Source organism: Chroicocephalus ridibundus, chromosome 6, assembly GCF_963924245.1.
Source record: "Chroicocephalus ridibundus chromosome 6, bChrRid1.1, whole genome shotgun sequence".
NCBI lineage: Eukaryota > Metazoa > Chordata > Aves > Charadriiformes > Laridae > Chroicocephalus > Chroicocephalus ridibundus.
Window position 1 is genome coordinate 567,630 of NC_086289.1, and position 17,193 is coordinate 584,822.

Consider the following 17,193-nt stretch of genomic DNA (forward strand, 5'->3'; position numbering starts at 1 on the left):
AGAAGTAGGTAGCTCCTTTTCTTTCCTGCTTTGAGCAGCCTTTGTTGCTTTCTTTAGGTACACGGAAAAAATATGCCGAGTCTGAGGACTTCAATTACCTACGGTTACTGCGTTTAATGTGGCTCACTCTTTCTTGGAAAAGCATTGTTAATTATTAATGCTGCTAATTTTCCTATTAATTAATGTTTAAAATCTCCCAAATGTGGTGTCAGGGCCTTTCCAAATGATATGGTACTAAGATTAGCAGTTGCTTCTCTACTTTGAATATTTTGTAAGGCATTTCTCTGCTCTTTCAATACAAAGCATGGGTTTCGTTCCTTCTCCAAAATGGCTCCATCCCTCTCAGATGCATTTGTGCGATGGCGCGTCAGGAGCTGGGATGCTGCTACAGCACGATAAAGTGCATTGGATTTCAGTTAGCAACTGGTGCATCTCTCCAATTACTCGTGCTGTCGTTATTATCTGTATTTCCATAGCAACCGGCAGGTCTGGTCAGGGCCCCCGGCTGCCGCGGGTGGTGCTGGAGGAGCGCAGGAGCTGGCGGCGGGATGCCCTGGGCCCTTCCCTCCTGCACTCCTCCCGGGTCGGGTGGCACCGGCGCTTTGTCTCTCCACCAGAACTCTTCCCGTCTCGTAAAAAGCTACTGAAACATTTTTTTTTCCCTCATTTTTCTTAACCAGATAGCATCACTCCTTAGCTTTCCATGTGGTTCCTGCTCTGAGCCGTCCCGACGCCCCGTCTCCGCGCGTGGTCGTACCGGCAGCTCGTGAGGCAGCCAGGCAGGGGCATCTCTCCTGCCCTTCAGTCTGCATCTCGGCAAAGGAGTGTGAGCATCCCTATGGCTCTCTTAGCTCGTCAGCGTGATAGTGGTAATACGACCTGACAACCCTTAAAAAAAAAAAAAGACTGGAGAATCTGTTCTGCTGCAGTCTCGGGGCACTGCTTTCCACAGGTTGGCTGTTGCTATATAAAGAAATAGTCTGTTGTTTCTAAATTTACTCTGTTAATGTCACAGAGCATAAAGAAAAACAGCAAGAATAAATCGATGTTTACGGCAGGGAGCGGTGCAGGGAACAGGCCAGTTGCGGCCGTACCCGTCTGGCCGGGCACTCTTTTTGTCCCGCTTTCTGGTGAGTTACTCCGGCCTGGAAAGTCATCTGCATATACGGCTTTTCCGCTTCAGACGTTACTCCTCTGTGCGCTCTGATTTGACTCTGATTTTAAGCAAATCCTGGCGTCCACGGCTTCTCTGGGCAACCTGTTCCAGTGCCATTGCTTCTGTGGCCGTAAATACAGGCAGCTTTGAAAAAAAAAGTAATTCTTCTGAGTAGGACATGGATGTAACCTATCTGGACAACGTCTCCTTCTGGCCCTCGGACACCCTCCAGCCTGTCTTACCCTGGTGCTCCTCGCAGGGACCCGCTGTTGGGAGCGCAGTCGGGGTTGCTCCAACAGAGCTGCCATCAGATTTCCCGTGTCGAACAGAAGTGGAAACGCAGCTCCCTGACCTTCTTTTCTAAGCCTTTTGGGGAAGCCCCAGTGCTTGCAAGTTCTTTGTGTACTAATGTGTTGCAAATTTTGCACGAGGCTTATTGCAAAAGCAGCTCTTGATACAACTGTGTTGGATAGGTTTGAGCTCAAGCAGGGCCTTTAGAGTATTGTCAAGTACGCGTCCCGCAGCCAAAAACTCCTTCCTGCAGGGGCTTCAGAGGATGGTTTATACATCAGGACGTGGGGATGCACCACAGGTGACCTCTAATTGGTTTTTTTCACGCTGACCACCCTGAACTGTTTGCCCAGGTGGTACCAGCACTGTCCCGCGGCCACGCTCTGCAGGATGAGCCCCTCGTTCAGACCGTGGGGGTTTGTCCTCGGTCGCGAGCGCCCCTTTGGGGCACAGAGTTTCCCTCCGGGTAGGTGTGCGAGTGTCCGGGTGTTTGGGTCGGTCAGTTTGAGTGCTGAGGGGGGATCCCCGGAGTCGCCCGTTAGCCCGCGTAGGAAGCACCCGCTGCCCTGTGTTGGGGCTCCCCGGCCGGGCCGTGCCCCGTGTCGGCTTGTGCTCCCCGCGCGGCAGCGGGAGCGCGGCGGGCGTCAGCGCGGGCACAGAGCGGGATGCACCGCCGGTCTGCGGAAAACTGGGGAAATAAACTGGGGGAAGGAACGGGAAAATGGTACCTAATTCTTCTGCTCTCTGGAGGGTCTGTTTCTTTCAGGCTTACCACGTGATATTATTTTAAATTCGTCCCTCTCTGTTAGTCCCTCTGACACCGAGGCTCTTTCCCCGTGCGGCGGTGGCTGGCCACCAGGCGCCAAACCTGCAGCCTCCTCGTGTCCCGCCTGTGCCGTTCCCATTGCCATAGGTGGTGGTATGGGGATCAGCGTGTCCCAGGCAGGGTGGCACACACAAATCCCCGGTTTTTCCTCCCCTGGCTGTGTCCGGTGGCCACATTGCCGCGGTGGCTGCCGTGTCTCGCCGTGGGCCAGCGCCACAGGGGTGGGTTTGGTGCTGGGGATGCGCAGACCTGCCGGCCCGTCCAGGATCAGCCCGTAATTAAAACACGCTGCATTTGGAGGGTAGCGAAAAGCCGTGAAGAGGCACTCTGCTGAGGCTGCTTGGGTGATGCTCATTACTGGCAGTTAATTAAAAAGCAAGTAAGAGGGAAGCTCTTTCAGGGACTGGAGCGAGGGTGTGTGGGGGCTTGCTCTGTTCTCCCTGTGTTCTCTGGTTGTAACCACCTGTGCCTCTGTGCCGGGGCTGCTCCATCGCCGGCGTAAGGCGGCGTGTCCTTGGGCGCGTGGGCAGCCCGCTCCCCTGCCGCGGCACCGCCGGCGCCCGCCCGCCTGCCCGCGTCCCGGCCCTCCGCCGGCGCCCAGCCTCCTCCTCCACCCGCCGCCATCCGCCACCCAACACGCTCGCTCCGCTGTTTCCGCTGCGAATCTATATCAGCAAATGAGCAAAATAAATGTTGCTTGTTTGTTTTGACAATTACAGTACAGATTTAATTACGATCCTCCTTCCTCGTATACTGCGGAATGTTATGTGGTATGTTTGGCGTAAACAAAGATGTTCTGCTAATGTGAGATACGGTTATTAAAGAGACACTGTCGCGCTGAAGCCGAGGCACCGCGGCCCAAGTCAGCTGGAGCTGAACTTGCAGCGTGTGTTTGCTCCTCTCGTGTGTTGCAGCCTGTGTGCGAGGGGGCGGCAGATGCTGCGCAGAGACGTCACTGGGAGCGACGGGGTGAACCTCTGGGAAGTGAGCTCAGGAAACCGAAAGATAAGAAAAGAAAGAGAGAAAACCACTTCTGTGTCTTCATTTATTTCGAGTTAGCAGCTTCAGATAGTGTAGCAGGGGTACAATATTTAAGTCTCGGCGCGAGTTCTCTGTTCAAAACAGTGGGTATCTTCAATTATCACTTAACATGAAAAGGGCCTGATTTTCCTGCTAATCACTTACTGCCTGTGAAGGATCTGTTTTAAAGTCTGAGCCTATTGTGTCGATATGAAAGCAGCTCTAACGTTGTCTTGCGATGGTAAATTGGCAATGACTTTGCATTTCATAATCAGTTGACAAGGAATCGCTTACAATGTACATGTCTTTCAAAATACCACTGCAATGTGGAGCACACGTTTGACACACCACTAATTAAGAACAGGATTTTCAAAAGCTCTGGGGCGACAGTTTCCATTTCCCCGCGCTCAGGCGGGCCCTTGACAGAGATGAGGACGAATTAAGCCAAGGGTTTGAATTTCTTTCCAAAAAATACTTTGGGACCCCAGGGTGATTAAGGGGGGCTCAACAGCCCCCTGACGGCGTTTCCCACCGGAGGGAGCAGCCCTTGCCCCTGGGGCTCCTGGCGGGCTCTGGGAACTGCCCCGTCCCGCTGAAGGTCGCTCTCTCAACCACATCTTGTCAGAAAACCTCTCAAGGATGTAATTCGCGGGAGTAATTATTTCTAGAGATTCTTGTCAAATTACAGAGAGTCTTTAATTAAACGAGTGTCCATTACTTAATGGCAATTACGGAGAGAAAATCCTTACTTCTGAAAGAGGCAAATCTCCAGTTTCCTAACGAAAATTTGCCTTTTAAAATAATAAGATAAAAGTAGCTTATTCTGCTCCAGAACCGAAGCCTAAAAGAAATCAATGTCTGTCCTTGAGGGGATTTAATTTGGAAAGTGGAGAAGGTTCCCGTTGGCTTTCTGCACGCGTTTGCTGTGGAGGAGCCACAGTCGCAGAGGGAGCCGCAGCGGCGCCTTCCCAGCCGGGATGAACCCGTGGGTGCTCGTGGGAGGCACCGGCGCACCCGGCCCTTCCCGGCCCTGCCTGCCCTTCCCCTGCCGCTCGGGAAATCTCCCAGCGTTTTCCTGTGGGCCCTGAGGCCACTGTGTCCCCGGAGCGTGGGACGAGGGTGGTGGTGGGAGGATGCGGGGCGGAGGGGGCCCAGCAACGTGCCGTCTCCTCCTCCTCCTGCGGGCGCGGGCAGCCCCTGGCCGGGGGGTTGGCGTGAGGAGCCCCCGCGCGCGGGAGCTGGGTGGGTTCGGGTCCCTGCCGGCCGCTCCACCGCTCGCCCCTGACCTCCTCCACATCTCGTCCCAGCGTTTGGCTGGGCAACAGGCAAGAGAAAATGGCCCAACCTTGCGAGTTTAGAACAAATGAGTGTTTTTAAAGTCTGCCTTACGTCTTTTGGGTATTTTTATCGTCTGCCTCATCCTAACGGTCTTGTCTGAGTCATCCCATCCCTAGTTTAGATTTATACTCCTTTCTGCGCCTACTCCCAACAGGACCCGATTCCACCAAGCGCAGCCTGCTGCTGGCCTCGCCGGAGTCACGCAAGGCTGGTATTATTAAATTATGTGGGCATTGGATCGGGGAGTTATGAATATTGATATATTTTATTGAGCAGCCCTCTGAATTTAATGAGTGTCCGTAATACATTAATTTGTAATTTATCCTAGATAAAGACAACAGATTAGGTTGCAATTTAATTATTGCTTATTTTTGTAGCTGTTGTGGGGTTTGTGTAGCAAAATACGTACAGGAAAAACAACCCTTCCTAAACTCCAGCCCCTCCTTTGAACAGGGAATCGGGTGCACCGTCCCGCTCCTCTCAGTGGGGCTGCCCACCGGAGACAATGCCTTCGCTCCGCAGGGTTCGCGGGGCCGTGTTTGGATTTCCGAGTGCATGAATGGCGTGCGGCCCCTGCAAAGCTGTTCTCAGTCACCCCCTCCTTGTTGGTGTGCTGTCGTCTTCGGCCCTCCTTCCACAGCCACTTGGTTTCTGCTTATTTAATGAACAAAAAACCCCTCCAAGTGGAGACAATGGACAGCTGCACTGCTCGTTTTATTCCAAATGGTGAATATTATATTTATGATAGATCCAAATACGGTCCATCTGTTCTGTGTTATTAAGCTGTTCACTTCATAGAGAAGAGAACATTTCCGTATCTCTCCTGTGATGTTCACATGAAGAGCTGAGTTTTTAAAGGTGTTTAATGTTTTTCTTTTTGGAGCAGATGCTGACACGTGAGAAATTCCACGAAATCATGCCCTTGGTGTCCCCGAAGCAGCAGGGCTGCCACGCAGGGCATGAAGTCTGTCCTGGTCTCGCGTGGCTGCGTGTGCCGTCAGTTCTGCCGTGGCTCACGGTGCCCTCTCCCGCGTGCTCGCGGATCCGCCGGCAGCAGGCGCCCCTTTTACACCCCTCTGCTCTGGCTACAGGTGTCGTACTGAGAAGTTACCAGATGTGTTGAAACTGGGCAAAATCAGGTGGAGCTGTCTCGGGAGCATGGCTGGGCTCAGGGCAGGTGTCAGGTGCCGGCCCTGCTCCCGATGGCCACTCCGGAGGCCATGGCTGGTCCCAGGGGACATCGGGGACACCGGCACTTGTTCCCCTGGGCATCTCCTCGGCTGGCTCTGACCCGCCTGGCAGCGGCTGTCGGCTGGGCTGAAGTCTGGATGCTGAACGGGGGGTTCTGGCTTGTGACATGGTTAGGGATGGATGGCACAAAAAGCTTTAAGAAGTGGAGGAGGGGTTTGTTGCCAGAGGACTTTAATTTTGCATTGAGCGCAAGGGGATCGGAGTCAGATGTAATCAAGAGAGAGCTAGAAATAGTCCAGAGATAACGTCCCGTCTTTCCCTCTGAAAGTATTCCGAGTTTTATGATTGATTTCTGGGGAAGCAGCACTGGAGACTAAAATGGAAGAAAGTTGTGGAAGATGGAATAGGTCAAAGATGAGATGATTTAAAGGATCAGTGAGCTGAGAGTTGCTAAGAATAGAGCACGCCAGAGACAAAGGGAAGTGTCAGGTAGTCTGATGGGATGCTCACGCAGATGCGGTGTCTCCGGTGATGACAGCAGCGGCGGGGTGATGAGTGATTTGGAAGAAATCGGTTAGAGAGCAGCTCTGCAGGGAAAGAAGTTGTGCCTGGAACCAGTTGGGCCTTGAGGAGCAGCGAAGCCGTGGCTGGGTGCGCTCGGCTCCGCTCCCCAGAGCATGGCGGCGGCTTGGGGAGGGGCTGGAGGGGACCACTGCCAGCGAGCAGGACCTCCCGCGCATGGAGGGTGGGTGAGGGACTCGGCCTTGGGTCTGGGACGGGAGGACAGTGCCAGAGGGAGGGAGGGGACACCTCTTCCTCCATCCCTATCGGCAGCAGAACAAGCGATAGCTGATTTAATAAACAGGAAGGAAACAGTGGTTGTGGAAGTTGTGGAATGCTTCCCAGTGGCATGGACGGCCGGCTGCGGGACAGCTTCCCGGGAGGCAGCAGTGCTGCTGCTCTGGGAGCCTGGGACGGCCGCTGGCTTCTAGGGGATGCTCCATCATCCTGGGAAATCTGCTGGGTGGAAACCTGCTCAAAGCCCGGCTTCTGCTTCCGTAGAGCTTGCCGGGGTCACCAGCTGAGAAAGTGGATTTATTGGAAACAGTAGTTGATCTCACCGTCCTTCAGTAAAGTCTGGCTGTCCATCTGGGGAGCAGGGGGATCTCCGGAGAGCGCGGTGCCGACCCGCCGGAGCAGAGCCGTGCCCGGCCAGCCGAGGAAGCTGTGGCGTAACGGCCGCTCCCGCGATGGCTCCAGACCTGCTCCAAAGCCTTGGCCCCCGTCATCTCTGTTTTGCTCTATCTGGACCTGGGGTGTTCTTCTATCCTGCCTACCCAGAACCCAGCTATTGCAGCGGGAGGGTCGTCCCTTACTGCATTTGCAAAACTCTTGGCTTAGTAGAAACCTTGTCTGATTTTAAAACTCCAATAATTACTTTGCTAGCCGGGTAATAGAGAGTCAGTGTCTCGCTGACACAGATGTATGGCATTTTTTGTGCTCGCATTGACGGGTAACGTGTTCGTGTTTTTTCAGTTATTTAGTGGCTAATGTATGCGACATTCTTTCCACACAAACATTATTTTTCTTCACGGTTTTTGAGGTGATGCTGGCCAAAGCCGCTGGATTAAGTTGATGGTGAGACGTTTGTTGCTTCACGTCTCCAGGTCCTCCGTAGTGCTGGATTGCAGACTCGCCGTGTCAGCGGGTTTCCCTTCGCACTGGGGAGACGGCGTAACCAGCAGTCCCTAACGACTCCTGGTTTGCGATTAACGGTGTGGTCCCTGCTCCCTGCCCTGCGGAGCCGTCAGCGGCACAGGGTCTCCTCGCGGCGAATGTGCCCAGCGAGGAAAACAGAATGCTCTACAAGTATATCTGCCAACTTCATGCTTTTTCCTAAAATAATTGTTACTGCGTTTTAGAAACTAATTTTCACTGAAGGTTGTTTCTTAGAGAATTCTTGATCACCTCAGTTAAAAAAAAGAAAAAGAGTTTCAGCACATTTCAGAAATGCATTGGCACAAATACGAATTTAGCAAAGTCTTTGATTTCCTGCACGCGTGGTGCAGGCTGCCTGGCAAACAGGTGTTCCGCGAGCACCTTCTGCAATTTCCACTTTTATAACACACACATCACATTAAATTTTGATTCATATCTCTGACATCTCAAAAACTGCTCCGTAACAAAAGGAGCGTAATAGTTGTGCTATGAAATATGGGCATGGTCTGGCCACATTTTGGATAACTCTACCCTATTCTTTAGAAAATTGGGTTTATTACTGGTAGTTGGCAGACTGTTTAATCCTGGCCAACCCAACTTTCTGGGACATTAAGTTCTAATAGGCAGATATAAACTGGTCTTAATAGATGAGTCTGACATCATCTGGCTGCTTATTAACTATTAAACCTTGTTTCAGTAATTCTCTTGGCAACTGTGTGTGTTGCCATAGTTTCTTTGTTAATAGAGCAAGACATTAATGCATTTTGAGTCCTTCTTGCCCAAAAGACATGAAAAAATGCCTTTATGCTTAAAGACGCAAACTCGAGCCTGTTACGAGAAGCAGGCAGCGCCAGCTTGCCGTGGCATCCCGTGGTCCTGCGTTTGTCGGTGTGCGGGAGGTGGGTTTGTGCGGCTGGAAAAGTGTTCGCCCTCCCCCTGCTGCAGCCTGCGCTTTGCAAACCTTGTTGGGCAGTAATGCTGGAAAGCGTACGCCGCGTATCCAGACAGCCGTTGACTGGACCACCGAAGCGGAGATTCCCCCATGCCGTAAGGCGCGTTCGGTGCAGGCATCGGGGACCCCCGTGGCCCTGGGGGAGAGGCTGGGCAGGACGGGGCTGGGCGGGCGTCCCGGGGGTTCGGGCAGGAGGGGCTGGGGAGCGCTGAGGGCTCGCGCCTGGCACGGGGGCCATTCCCCGTTTCTCACTCGTGCTGCTCCGCAGGGAGAAAAGCCCAAATAGAATCATAGAATCACAGAATTGCCCAGGTTGGACGGGACCTTGCAGATCATTGAGTCCAACCTAACAATGACAAAACCCACCACTAACCATGTCCCTCAGCCCCACGTCTGCCCGGCTTTTAAATCCCTCCAGGGATGGCGACTCCACCACTGCCCTGGGCAGCCTCTTCCAATGCTTGACAACACTTTCTGTGAAGAAATTTTTCCCAATATCCATCCTAAACCTCCCGTGGCACAACTTGAGGCTGTTTCCTCTTGTGCCATGGCCTGTTCCTTGGGAGAAGAGACCGACCCCCACCTCTTAGCTGTACCGTTTCCATCCCCTCCTCCGTCATCAGCCTCCGGCATCTCCTCCAGAGCACGTTGCTGAAGGGGACCGTGCGTGTCGGCAAGGCATCGGTGCGCAGTGTGGAGCCAAGAGCTGCACAGCCACGTGGAGTCTCGTCTTGAACTTTTTGAGGTCTTTCAGTCAACATAAGTAGCGTATATTTCTTCTCTTCTGCTCATCCTTGGGATAGATCAAACTGGGGGGATAAATAAGTTGTAGTAAATTGGTGTCTGCTCAGATGACAGTCTTTCTTAGGGAGAAATCTGTGGGAGATCTGTACAGTGTAAAAGGCTTTTGTAAGTAATTACAGGCTTAGGGGAATTTGTAGCATTGGATAGTGACAAGTGGTATTTATTCCATATTTTGTTCAATATTGTAAATTACATATTTATTAAAAAGACCCAACAAACGGGCAGATACAGAGCTGCATAAAGCTTCTCACCACGAGTCCCCAGGAACTTGGAGAGCACTGGGGTTTTTGGGTGCACGTGTGGGTGCCGAGTCTGCGCCAGCCCTTCTCCAAGGGTGAGCGGGTGCACAGCGCGCCCGCGGGGGGGAAACGCCGAGGAGCGGCTGGGGGGCGTCCGCTGGGTGCTGCATCCCTCCGGCTGCGCCTCGGCTGCCCCCCCTCTGACCGCAGCCCAGCAAAGTCAGCCAGCAATTAACACCGCAGTTTTAAAAAGGAAAAAAAAACCTCTGGCGTGTATGGCTTCCTCTACTTAAAGTGGCTGAGAAGTGCCTTTTTGGGGAGAGCGTGCTGTCTGGAGATGATTCAGCGTCAGTGCTTAGTTCTGTTACCCTTAGAGATGCTTTATATAAATTCCGAGCAGGTGGCTGAGACATCCGTATTGTTTTTTTTTTTAAAAAAAAAAAAAAAAAAAAGGCTTAAATGTTGCTTTGCTGGGATGCTGGGTGACATCTGTACGTCTCTGGTCCGGATGAGGCAGTCCTGGCTGGGCAGACGTGTGTCCGAGTGCAGGGCGCGCGGTTCCAGCGTTATCAAAGAGGCTGCGCATCGATGTGCCGAGGGTCTCGTCTTATCCTGAGAGGGGAGGAAACATTCACGGCAGTGACTTCCTCCCGTGTTCGGAGGAATGCTGAGACCAAAATCTGATTTAATATGATGTTTCTGTCTGTTTTAGAAATTCTTCTCACTTTTTTTGAAATTTTTAATTATGCAGATGGATCGTGAATGGTAAAGCATAGTGAGTGCTGAAGAGAAGGGGAGAAGCACGATTCATTCAGATTTTCGTGGCTTGTTGTGATTACCAGCGCAAGCCGCATGACAGGTTTCATTCTGTGCTTGGATAAGTGCGGTACTAGCTGGGGAGCTAACGGCTTAAAATACCTCATGGAAAAGCAGCACACTAAGAGGAGGTAAAAGGCAAGGAAAAAAGTGGAATTTTTGGAAATGCAGAACTCTTTTTTTTTTTTTTTCCACGTTCTTTTCCCCATGGCCCACGGGTGTCTGAGTGCTGAGATGAGGCAGTGGGAAGACGATGATTTTAAAGCTGGAAGGGACAAACCAGGTTGTGTTCCCCGGCTTTCCCAGTCAGCGCTGTCGGCTGTCGGAGGGCGGCACTCCCTTCCCAGCACCAGCAGGAGACTTGGCCCCACCTCCGACAGTGAATTCTTTCCTCCAGTTGTCAATTATGGTGTGAAATTATATATATACACATGTATGTTCTCCATTATATGGTGATATATATATATATCTCCATTATAATGGCTTTCTGAATATTTCTGGATACCGTTAAGCTAATTTAGGAAACATTTAGTCTTTCTCTATTTCTTAATGGAAAGGAAGCAGATTTTGAGCAATTTTTTTCCCCTGGGAGGTAGGAAAGTAGTATTTGCCTTTAGGGAATAAGAGAGAACACTTCCCATTCATTAAATCTGACTGGAAAGTGCTCAAGATGTCAGGTATGAAAACGGAGGCTGAGAGAAGGGAAAGGCTTCGATTTTGTTCAGTTGACTGTATTGTTTATCAGGTTATTTTTTTTAATTTGATAATTAAGGAATAGTCTAAATAATCTATTCTCAAAGCTGTTGATAGTGCGGCGGGCGCATGAGATGCACAACAGAGGACTCGCCCGGCCGCAGGGACACAAGTCGGAGCAGAAGGAGACGGAGGAGGGCTCCGTGGCAGCGCTACCGGCTGGAGAGGGGACCGAGCAGCGCGTCACCTTCCCTCGGAGGAGGGGATTTCAATGGTAGAAGAGGCCCCCAGTGTCGCCCCCACCTGCGTGTTCAGATTGTCCTTTTTAGGGGTGAAACCCACCCCCTTGTTCCTGGGGGGAATTTGCAGGAGTTTCAGCGAGAGCAGGACTTCATTGGTGCTTTGACTGTATATTTCAAGGTTCTGGTTAAGACAGGTCCCAGGGGATTATTGCTTGGTATCTCTGCCTGGGTGCTTTTGGCACCAGTTATCTGCTGGCTTTGGGGTTTTTTCGTATTTCGGAGTGTGAGTCTCAGTGTGGCGGTGCTGTGTGCTCTCCTGGCAGGCAAACAGGGGCCCTGCCTCCCGTCACCAGGACTCAGGGGGCTGCTGGGGTGGTGGAGAAAATCCGTGAATTTACAGTGTTGGTGTGTTTAATCAGTCTGATTTGCTTATAATGAGAGTCAGGCAGCCTGCTCCAGGACGGGGATTTCAGCCACTGAAGCACAGCACAGTCTTTGCTTCTTTTTGTGAATGTTTTTGCACTAAAATACAGAGTTTGTTAGCGTGTAGCTGCTACATAGGAGCAACATCCTAATTTAAGGAGGAATTGCTTTAAATCCTGTGCATCATCAGATAGATTATCTGGAAGATAAATCGCAGTGGCATATAACCGGGCAGCCCATCAGCTCCAGATGGCACGGTTTTCTCTTGTTTGTCATCCTTACACTCGTGGTGTTTTTTCCCTAATACAGCCCCATCTCAGCTTGCTGCTTCCCCTCTGCTCCCGGGCTGCCCCAGGGGAATGGGGGTCCCGGTGGGTGACAGCTCTGCTGGTGCCCGGCCCCGGTCGTGGTGGGAGAGCTGGGGGTCCCGGCGGGTGACAGCCCTGCCGGTGCCTGGCCCTGTGGCGGTGGGTGGCTCCTCTGCCCTGGACGTGGTGGCCACCGGCAGCGCTCCCGCCTGGCCACGGCGACCCTGGCCATCTCCTGCTTCATGTGCAGCTGCGGGCTGTCGAGGCAGCGTACGGAGCTTCAGGCTTTGCGGTGTCCTACTGCACTGCGGGACGTGACAGCCACCGCCGCTGCTCTGCTTGTCCCCCCGTGCCGCACCCTGGCTGATAAACCCAAATACATCAACATGGCCCCGCCGCACGGGGGGTCGGCACGGGTTTTACCAGTTGTTTTCAGGTCCTGAACGGAGAGGTGTGCTCCCCTTTTGTCGGCCTCGTGCTGCTGGTGGTGATCTCTCCCCAGCGGGGTCCTGGCGTGCGAGGCAGCATTTCTCTGGACACTGCGGATTTTTCAGTTTCCTCCTGTTGTAATGAGACCTGCTGGCGTGGGTCACGTTCTGAATGGGGAACAGAAGGGGTTGGTGTGAGAAGTGAGAAGATGTGAGGAGAGGGCAGGGAGGGGATGGGACCATCCCCACATGGGTGCGTTTCTGCCGAGGAGCTGCAGAAATAAACGGCGGGCAGCGAGGACGGGAGTGGGACGTCTTGTCTGAGCCCTCCTGCGAAGGACAGCACTTCCGAGGGGCTGAAAATGCTCTGAGGAGACCCCACCTGTGTTTCCATTGCTCTCTTCCATGTAAAGGTGCTCCCGAGACCAGGACGGTGGGTACCTGGAGATCAGGTCGTCCCCGTACAGGCTGTGCAGGGGACAGACACCTCCCCGCTCCCATTCCCGGTTCAGAGGCACAGGGGGAACGTCGTGACACTTTGCATTAATGACTTCTTCCACCGCTGTGCAATTGTGCCGCCATATTAAAGGGTGAAAGTACAGCAAAATCATCAAATGTGGCAGAAAATGAATTACACTTTGAGGTCTTTCTGGTGTACTCCATTTGAGAGTTTATATGAAATGCCTGAGTGAGATGACCTCTGCTGAAAACGTGCGGTCAGAAACGCTGTAGAGGCACCTGAAGGCAGCGGGTTGCAGGGCGCGATCAGCCTGGGCAGAGCCCTCCCTGCTGCGTCCTGCGTGCAGCGGCCCAGGAGCCCTCTGCAGACGAGGATCTCTCCTGCGTGAGGCCGTCGTGGACACCAGGCGTACACGGCTGTTGCCTTTCTGCACTCACACGCAAAGCTGCAGCGCGTAGACCTCAGGTTCTTTATTCAAAGGTCACTTCGGTCTGCAACAGTAGTTGTTCCTTTTTTTTTTTCCCCCTCTGGGAAGAAAATTGCAAAATTCTATTTACTGTGATTTGTTGGATCAATTTTAATCAAGAATATACAGCTGTCCACTGGTAGACAGGTACATTGCCTCAGGCCTCAGAAACGGTCCAGCATCGTTGCACCAGTATTTATTTGGTTGAAAAGCTGTACTGAATACTGGGATTTTATGATTCTATGTGAGGTACAAGTCAAGATATAGTGGGTATCCTTATGATTATTAGAGTCGTAGTTTCAGAATAGCCAGCGATACTTTCATCAGAATCACAGAATTGCCCGGGTTGGAAGGGACCCTTCAGATCACCGAGTCCAACCATTAACCCAACACTGCCAAACCCACCACTGACCCATGTCCCTCAGCCCCACGTCTGCCCGGCTGTTAAATGCCTCCAGGGATGGGAATTCCACCACTTCGTGTTAATATTAATATCTATATTAAGTAACAAGATATATTCACATGTGCATTCTCAGCGTTAAGAGCATCCGTATTCCCAGCTGGCTGGCATTCACAGGACGTTTCGTTCTACCGGACTTGTTCTGAGGCGCTGGAATACCCGGCTGGGTTTTACCCGTCCCAAGCAGGGGTGATGGCTCCTGCTCTCGTGCGCAGGCCGCAGACGTGCCCTGGCCGTGGTGTCTGCCGGGGTCCGGTCTGGAGGGAGACCCGAGGCTGTTCCGCGCTGCGGTAGCTCTGCATTGCGCTGCTTAAAATGTGTGGGGTTGTACTGAGATGGAGGGATACCTGCCATGCAGTAGGTCTCCGCTGTGAAGTACCCACACCGAGACTTCGTTCTCCAGGAGGAAGATGTTTTTGCACCGTCCGGGGTCTGCGTTCGTCTCCTGCGGCTCTCCGAGCTGCACTTGCGGCAGCTCTGGGCGCGTTCGGTGCCAGCGCAGCCATCGCTGGCGGGGTGAGTGCCTCTGTGGTGAGCAGGGCTGAGTCTGAAATCATTATTAGTCAAGAAAGGGGCTAATTTAATAATGCGTAGTTTGAGTAGCTCTTTTTGCAGCCATGTTGGAAATAAGTGTCACCTGCTGTGACAGAAAGCCGTTTCTGTGAGAACACCACAGTTACTTATCTCAACTTCAGAATGATCTTTTCCAACTTTCTCTTGCTGGTGTAGAAAAGTGGAAAGGATTTTACATGGATTGATGCATCTTGCTCAGTGTGTTTCCAGCAGGAGCTGAGTACCAGTTTCCTACAGTATTTGAGTGGGAGGAAAGAAATGTGAATTTGTAAGTGAAATATAACAGGAGAGGGGGAATAAAGTACAGGCAGGGGAATGGGGAAGACGAGAGAGGACAGTTTAACATCGGGATTTGGCTTATCCTGTATTTTCCTTTTGTGTATGATTCTGTGGTCACGCCGTCTGATGATTTCACGTGCCATGAGTTCTCTGCTTGGAGAAATGACAGAAACACAGAATTTAGGTTTTCCAGCAAGAGAAGGCTGGTGTCTTCTTAACAGGCATGAATTTCTGCAGTCTGAAGTCACGTTGTGGGCAATACCTAATGAGACCGGCCTAAAGGGTTTGCCGTCAGTCCTTTAACAATAATGTAGAAATAATTCCGAATGAGTTGCCTGTTAAAAGAATTTGGTTTTGAAGCTCTTTTTGTGCCTGCCTGTGGGAGATGATGGAAATGGCTCTGTACTGGCAGGAGATACCGTCTTTTGGGAAGCCCAACTGGCGTTTGCCGCTCGGGGGGAGGCTCGGCGCTATCCCGGCAGCCAGGTCTGCAGCTGGCAGACGGGGGGCAGGAGAAGGGCCGTGGTGACCCCCTCCTGGGGAGGTGCGAGGTGTCCCCGGCGCGTGCCCTGGGGTGGCGGAGCCTCTGCACCGGTTAAAGCCGTGCCATTAGCAGCCGGAGAGCCGAGTGCTGCCGTGAGTAAGCACAATTTCCTTCCCGGCTGCCCAGAGCGCTCCGTGCGCGCGAGGGAAGGAGTGGATGTATTTTTGAGATGTAGATTTGCTGACACGTGAAGTGGGAGTTGGGAGATCCGAAAATAGCGGCTGTGTTTGCCGATGGAGGGGGATCCTCCATCGGCAGCGCTGCAGCGGGGCAGCGCTGCGGCGGGTCCCCGTCTCACGCGCAGCGCTGGGGCCGGGGGATGCTCCTGCCCCGCCGTGGGGGGGCGTGCGAAGGAGGGGGCGGCAGCAGCACCACACGCACACAGAGGGAGCACCCGGGCATTGAGCAGGTTTGTGTCAGCTCGCCGAGGTCCCATGGGATACATCAGCTGGTGGGAGGGCTTCTGGGATTTATACTTCAGAATTAGAGGCCATGTTAATAGGATTTTTTTTTTTCTTTCTCTTAAGTGCTATCAAAAGAGACTTTTTTGTAGGTGATAAAATTTCGGGGGAAAAAAGAAAAATCCTGTTGGCGCAAGTGCTGGCAAGCAGGTGAGCTGCCCGAAGGAGAAGGCGGCACGGCTGGCTGAATCACACAATAGTAGAACTGCCCAGGTTGGAAGGGACCTTTCAGATCATCGAGCCCAACCACCAACCCCGCACTGCCCAAACCACCACTGACCCACGTCCCTCAGCCCCACGTCTGCCCGGCTGTTAAATCCCTCCAGGGATGGCGACTCCACCACTGCCCTGGGCAGCCTCTTCCAACGCTTGACAACCCTTTCCATGAAGAAATTGTTCCCAATATCCATCCTAAACCTCCCCTGGCACAACTGGAGGCCGTTTCCCCTTGTGCCATGGCCTGTTCCTTGGGAGAAGAGCCCGACCCCCCCTGGCTGCCCCCTCCTTTCAGGGAGCTGTAGAGAGCGAGAAGGTCTCCTCTCAGAAGAGCACAGCAGCCAGCTCTGTTCTCTCCCCTGCAGAACCGGGGGGTGGGACCGGTGGCCACCATCCAGGCCACTGCACGGCTGCTGTGCCGCAGCCCTCGGCACCTCCAGCGGGAGCGGGGTCCCCCTCTGCTCCTCCTGCGTGTCTCACCCTCTGCTTGTCCCCATGGGCTCCTCGGGCCATGCAGCTGCCACCGGAGCCTCCTCGCCTGTGCCATGGCTGGGCTTTGTCCCATTGGTTTCTCAGGCCAGGAGCTGCGTGCAGCCAAGCTCGTTAGAAGCAAAGCTCGTTAGAAGCAGAGCAGTGGGTTTCCTGCTGGGAAACACGTTGGTTCTGCCCCGGCACCGCAGTGCTGCAGCCGCCGGCCCAACACAGCGATGCTCGCTGCGTTCCCGCAGCGGTTCTTCTGGAGATGGTGGGCCCTCTCCCCAGAGCTCCTCCGGTGTCAGCTTCCATTACGCTAGTGGTTGGTCATAAAAGCTTGGAAAATGGCACTGTAATTCAGATCAGGATGGCTGGCCCTTGCGCGGCTCTTTACCAAGCCTCTCTGAGTGGAGAGGGGATGACGGTAATTTAAAAATGTTATTCTGGTCGAAGAAAAAATACTCTGAAACTCGGGCTTTTCTGATACTAGTAATTCTCTTCCAATTTCTTTTTTGCTCTGACAAGTCAGATAGTACTAAAATACCAGTAATGAGCAGACTGAACAAAGATGTTATTTATTAAATTGATGTGATTTAAAAAAAAAGGTTATAGAAAAGCATTTGTAATGTATTGCTGAATATTGTCACTCTTTTTGGAAATGACAGAAGAAAACCCTGAGTTTGGATTTGTACCTTTAATCAGTAACATCTCAATACAAATGTAATTGTTTGCAGTATTTCTTTTCACAGAGTCTGAAAACAGGTCAGCACTTTCTCAGAAAGCAGGATTTCCTGATGTCGTTCCCAAATGTGCA

The 17,193-nt window shown here is 52.5% G+C and overlaps 1 protein-coding gene across 4 annotated transcripts in view; it reads left to right on the forward strand.

The window, feature by feature from the left end:
- The window catches only part of STK32C (serine/threonine kinase 32C), a 95,404-nt gene that overhangs the window by 15,843 nt on the left and 62,368 nt on the right, over nucleotides 1-17,193 (forward strand). Inside the window, exon 1 of one of the 4 annotated variants that reach the window (XM_063338846.1) lies at nucleotides 8,570-8,588. The exons of the other annotated variants lie outside the window; for them this stretch is intronic. The gene's annotated coding sequence lies outside the window, so the exon portion shown is untranslated. Of the gene's footprint in view, nucleotides 1-8,569; nucleotides 8,589-17,193 lie in introns of those variants that run through there. 4 annotated transcript variants of the gene reach the window in all.